Here is a 6,960-nt window from a genome sequence, read left to right as displayed (position 1 = left end):
GAAGAAATGAATCAGACCATATCTTGTAAAGCATTGGCAAGAATTACCACTCCTCAAACTCTCAAGATAGAAGGACATATCAAGAAGAAAAAGGTGCAAGAAGTGAAAGATCACATCGAGAAAGAAGAAATGAATCCAACCATATCTTGTAATTCAATGGATGAAATTACCACTCCTAAAACTATCAAGATAGAAGGACACATCAAGAAGAAAAATGTTCAAGAAGTGAAAGATCACATCGAGCATCAAGAAATGAATCTGACCATATCTTGTAAAGGACTGGAAGAAATTACCACTCCTCAAAAGATAGAAGGACATATCAAGAAGAAAAAGGTTCAAGTAGAGAAAGATCATATCGAGCATCAACAACAAGTTCTCCAACTTTTAAAGGATAACGCCACTTCGGTGCAAAATCAAATGAAACAACAGGTAGATCAACATCGTAGTGAAAAATGTTTTGATGTGAGTGATTGGGTATTTTTACTGCTACATCTCAAGCAAGCTATTTATGAGAAGGAAATGTTGGCAATACTACATGCACTTAAAAAATGGCGACCTTACTGAATGGGAAGACGCTTCAAGGATGAGGATGTGGAAGCATTGTTTTGTGCTATTTATATTATCCAACCAAATTGGATAAACGAAGCAACGGATGAATGGAAGAAGAACGAAGAATTATGGCCACTTATTCAAAAGTTGCAAAAGATCCCAATTCAAGCAATATTGCTAGAAATTGAAGAGGAAGGAAAAATCATATTGGAACCTGGAGTAGTCACAGAAACAAGAACCCAACAGCTACGAAATCGATCAATTTCAGAGTATCTCATCAAGTGGAAGAACTTACCCGCTGAATATTCCACATGGGAGGACAAGAATTTTATATAGAAGCATCAAGAACTACTCAAGCGTTGAGGACAACGCTTTTTGAAGGAGAGGGGCATGTTAGGCCCCTATACTACTAGTGTAACCCCTCATTGTTATTAGTATAACCCACTTATTATATTGATGTACCCATGTAGTACCCATATTGTTACTATTATGCCACATAGAAGCCCACCATTGTTACTGTTGTGCCCTACAATATTATTGTTATGTAGGCTTTGATTGTATTGGGACCACTTAGACTCCTATATATAGAAAGGAGGTATTTTCATTTGTATCATCCAAGAATTGTTCATTTATGTAATGTAAAGGAGGTTGCCCCCTCGAAGAGGCTGAATTCTAAGACGTGGATCTCTCTTTTCTATCTTTTTGTGAGCTGGTTTCATAACACTGTCCAACCCCAGTCTTCCTTGGTAGCACAAACCATAATCAATAGTGCCACGCAAATACCTGAAAACCCATTTCACTGACTTCCAATGCTCCTTCCCTGACTTTGACATAAATATGCTCAATACTCCCACTGCATGTGAAATGTCTGGTCTAATATAAAACATTGCATACATTAGGCTACTGACTGCACTTGCATATGGAACATGTGACATATCCTCTTCCTCTTCTTGTGTCTTGGGACACTGTTCAATAGATAACTTTACACCTACAGGAATAGGAACCTTCATTGATTTACTATCTTGCATATTAAACCTTTGCAGCATTGTCGTGACATACTTCCTCTGGTTTAACCAAAGCTTCCTCTTTGCCCAATCTCATTTAATTTCCATCCCAAAATATAGTTTGCAACACCAATATCTTTCATGTCGAATTTGGAGTACAATTGGGTCTTCAAATCTTGGATAATTCCCTTGTCATTTCCAACTAGGAACATATCATCCACATACAAGACCAGATAAATAACCCTGTCACCAATTAATTTAAAATACACACAATGATCTTCTTTACTTCTGGTGAAGCAAAGTCCCTATATAAATGTATCCAATTTATGATACCACATCCTTGGTGATTATTTTATCTCATACATAGAATTTTTTAACTTGCATACCAGTTCTTTTTTACCCTTCACTCCAAAGCCTTCCGGTTGCTTCATGTAGATCTCTTCTTCTGAATCCCGGTGCAGAAATGTTGTCTTCACATCCATCTTCTCTACCTTAAAATCAAAAGCAATAACAACAGATTAAAGTAATCAAACAGAAGCTACCTTGGTAACAAGAGAAAAAATATCACCAAAATAAATTCCCAGCTCCTAGGAATAACCTTTTGCTACCAACCGAGCTTTGTATTTCTCCACCTTTCCTTTTGCATTCATCTTCTTCTTAAACACCCATTTGCTGCCAATGGGTTTCCTTCTAGCTGACAACTCCACTAGATCCCAAGCCTCATTTTTGTACAAAGATGCCATTTCATCAATCATGGCCTCTTTCCAGAGTTTGTTATCCTCTGAATCTACTGCTTCCCTCACACTTTTGGGATTATCATCAGTAATAGATAAAGAAAAATTGAACAGAAAGCAAATGGACTATACCCTTTTGGCCGCCTCCTTTCTTGAATTGATCTTCTCATAGCCGGAGTTTGTGGCTCTTCATCTTCTAATTCCTCTTCTGTTGCAGAGTCTAATACGTCCTCCTTTAGATCAAACTCTATCTTCTCAGGTTCCTTTGGTAGGAATTCATGTTTAATAACATCTTTCAACTCTCTAAACACCACATATCAGTTGTACACAACCTTCCTTGTTTCTAGGTTCAAAAGCTTATAACCTTTTAAACCATCCTTATACCCAATAAAGATGTACTTTTTAGATTTACTATCCAAATTTGTTATTTTCTCCTTTGGAACATGTACATATGCATCACATTCAAATACCCTTAGATGTGAAAGAGAAGGTTTCTTACCATTCCATACCTTTTGTGGATTCTTATCCTCCAACACTGATTAAGGTGATCTATTGACTAGGTAACATGCAGTATCCACCGCCTCTGCCCAGAATTCTTGTCCTAACCCGACACCAGTGAGCATGCTTATTTCCATTTACATCAACATCTTGTTCTTTCTTTCTGCAACTCCATTTTGCTCAGGTGTGTATGGAGTATTCTTTTGCTGCGCCATACCACACTTCTTACAGAACTCTTCAAATTCCTTCTTCCAAAACTCTCCACCGTTATCTTTCCTCAACATCTTTATCTTCTTCTCTGTTTGGTTTTCTACCAGAGCCTTAAATTCTTTAAACCGATCAAAGACTTCAGATTTCTTCTTGAGGAAATATATCCATGTATTACTTTAGAAGTCATCTATAAATGATACATAGTACACAGACTTACCCAGTCATGGAACCGACACAGGTTCAAACACATAACCGTGCACAAGCTCTAATATCTGTTTCGCCGTTTATCCACCAAAGGGGAAACTCACCCCATTCTTCTTCCCATATACACAATTTTCACAGAAATCAAAATCCAGAGAGAAATTAGACATTACGATGAAGTATTCGAAGGCCCTTCTCTCCAATATGTCCAAGCCTTTGATGCCATATCATGGTCTTTTCTCTAGAGACCACTAGATTTTTCGCTCCACTTTCAGGAACCATAGAATTGTTGCACCCATCAATAACAATGCTACCTTGAAGGTTGTACAAAGTTCCAATCTGAACTCCCTGCATCAATCCTAGTGCTCCACGAACCATCTTGCAGGTATCTTTTTCGAACACTGTTTTTACACCTGCATCATCCAGCTTGCTTATAGAAATCAGATTTTTGGCCAATGCAGGAATATGCAGAACACCGAGAAGTGTTCTAATCCTTCCACCTTGTAACTTCAACTTTAATTTTCTACGACCAAAAATTCTAGCCGTCCTATCATCCCCTAAGAATACATTACCACCATCATATTTCTCATACTCGCAGAACCACTCTCTATGGGGAGTTAAGTGAAAGGATGCACCTGAGTCAATTAACCATGCCTCATGATCTACATGTGTACTTGAAGAAGAAGCTAAGTACACATCCCCACTTTCATCTGAGGTGGTTTTCGCCTCTGCAGAAGGAGCATCATCAAATCCATTTCCTTTCTCAGGAGCTTTACATTTACAGTCCCTTTTGAAGTGACCTTCCTTTCCACATTTCCAGCACACCTTTATAGGTTTTCCTAGAGATTTAGATCTCCCACTCGAGGAATTCTTTTTGTTTCTACTCTGGGACCGTCCTCGTATAGACAAGTCATCACCATTCTAACCCTCCATATTTTTCCATCTCATCTCCTCTGATAGCAAGGATGAGACTATTTAATCAAATTGCAAGGCAGTTGCATTGCTACCTATTGCAACAACCAGACTATCCCACGAATCTGGTAGAGAACACAACAAACTAATGCACTTATCTTCATCTAAAATTTTAATATCAACAGATAATAACTGACTTACCACAGTATTAAATGTGTTCAAATGCTCTGTCACCGAGTCTCCATCTTTCATCCTCAGGTTATACAACTTTTTCTGTAGGAATAGTTTATTCACCAGAGACTTAGATTGGTAAAAAGTCCCTAACTTGTCCCACAAATCCTTCGCCAAAGATTCCCTTGATACATTCAACAATAATGAATCTGAGACACACAATCACATTGTGCTCTTTGCCTTTCAATCCAGCTTCCCCCAGTCTTCAGTTGACATTGTTGTTGGTTTAGTAACCAGATCTACCGCGATCCACTAATCTTTATCCACCAGCAGATCCTCCATCTTGAGTTTCCACAACTCAAAACTTTTACCATTACATTTCTCAATATCTATATTTCCACTTCTTTCCATCTTCTTTCACCACAAGAATCGATCCCGTAGATCTCCCACTGAATGGGGTCTACCACAGGCCCGAGTAAAAACCCCTCAACTGTAAAGCCGTCCCCTTGAAGCCAAAACAATTTTGATACCAAATGTGGTTTAAACCCCTTACAAAAATTACATGCATATGAATTCCAAAAATAGAAAATAAACAATGGCAAGAGCATAAAACATAAAACAGATATACAAAAATTTTCCCATGGATCCCAAAACTTGGACTACCAGATTGATTTTGCATTATGTTCCTTTCAATATTACAATACATATATATACATGCTGAAGCATTCATAAACCCCAATCCATTAACCCTTAATTAGAACATAACCGTAGTTCCCTTGACCGAATCTAAAAAATACCATGGAGATAAAACCATCATGCTCAACACCATGTGTGAAATCCATGTAGAAAACCATAGATAGGTATGCTCACCTAATATAGGGTCCATTTTTTTTTTCTTGCGGCGCTGCCCTGGACCCCGTGCAAGGGGGGATACTGCCCCCCTCCTTACCCCCTGACGGGGGGGTAGTCGCCCCCCTTGTGACCCCCAGTAGCGCCCGGTACAAGGTACAAATGAGGTTGTGATCCCACCACCCCCCTTCGCGCGTGGGGTAGTCATGCAAAGAATATAACACAAGCCAACAATGAGCTTCAAAAACAAATTACAATATAGCTTTTATATAATAAACATCTCTAATTTAAGATAACTAAGAAACAATTACTCAGTTGCTTTTTGTAATGTGATTTGGCCATCCTCAATAGTATGTCCCAGGAATTCGATCTTTGTCTGAAACAATTCCATTTTCTTCTTGCTTAGTACGAGCCCACTTCTCTTGACTACCTGTGTAAAAATCTTTACGTGTTTGAAATGTTCTTCTACAGATTTAGAGAAGATTTCATCATCAATATATACAATGAGCCAATCAAAGTATGGCTTGAAAACCTAGTCCATGACCTTTTGAAATTGGATGGTGCATGTTTTAGGCCAAAGGGCATAACATTCCACTCATAATGACCAACAAGAATGTTGAAGGATGTTTTGAATCTATCTTCTTCTTTTACTGCAACCTGCCAAAACCTAGATTGCATATCAAATTTGGAGAAAACTTTAGCTCCTGCTATTCAACTTATTAGGCTCCCTTTGTGGGGAATAGGATCTGTATCACCTGTTAGTACAAAATTTAGAAGTTTGTAATGTACGACTAATCTAGGAACACCTCTAATCTGTTGTGTGTGTTTATTTACATAGAACCCGTAGCAGTTTCAAGGACTGCTAGATTCTATGATCAATCCTCTTTTTAAGAGATCTGAGATTTATTTAAGACACAAATTTCTGTACTCATTGTTCATAGGTATGGCTTGGCTCTTGCATGATTTTCCATCATATTATTGTTTGAACGACAATGAAACTCTTGTTGCTTTCTATGCCAGAAAGCATTTTGGTTTTCAAAACAATAATATTTTTCTAATTGCTCTCTAAGTTCTGATATTTTTTGTTGTGCCTTTGGGGACTGTAGTCGTTCTTTTATTCCGAGAGAGGATTTGAAGTATTTTAATTCTCCTAGTTTTCTTTCTATTATATTAACTTATTGCATAGTCTGAACCATGGTGGATATTCTTGGTGTTGAAATAAAATGCAATGTGATGGTTTGTAAGAAACCTTTGTTATCAGGCCGATCCATGTAGTTCAATAGTAGCAAGAAAAGTATTGCCTAAAATATAGTCAATAGGAATATTTCTGACCGCGAACTTCATTTTCATACAATATCTTGAAAATCAAAGAGTTGCACTGGAGACTTCGTATTGAAAATCCTGTGTACCTACCCCAATGACTTGCCTATATGTAGGTGTCCAATATTTGGGTGGGATCACTCTTTTGTTTAAAACATTTATGTCTGCACCCAAATCTATTAATGTTCTGAGAGTGAAGTTTTCTCCTTGTATATTAACATTTAATAGTACATGGTGCTACTGATACTGAATGGTCATGATCTTCATATTGCCAAACCCTATGCCACTATTTTGCATATCTTCAAAAATCTCGACATTAGGATTTTCTACTAGTTCTTTCCATTTTCCCTTTTCTATCTGAGAGATTTTTGCTTTCAACTCAACTATTTCCTTTTTTAAATGATGAATCTCATGACTGAATTCTCCTAGAGTCAAAGACCTTGGTTTTGTATGTTGTTGGTTTCTTTGAAAATATTTTGTGTTTTTCTCATAAGAAGCATCAACAAACAGTG

Source organism: Pinus tabuliformis, chromosome 1_1 (genome assembly GCF_031772625.1).
Source record: "Pinus tabuliformis cultivar Carrire ecotype Pingquan chromosome 1_1, CPIR1, whole genome shotgun sequence".
NCBI classification, from domain to species: domain Eukaryota; kingdom Viridiplantae; phylum Streptophyta; class Pinopsida; order Pinales; family Pinaceae; genus Pinus; species Pinus tabuliformis.
The sequence above is the reverse complement of the archived record's forward strand: the minus strand, read 5'-3'. Positions refer to the sequence as shown.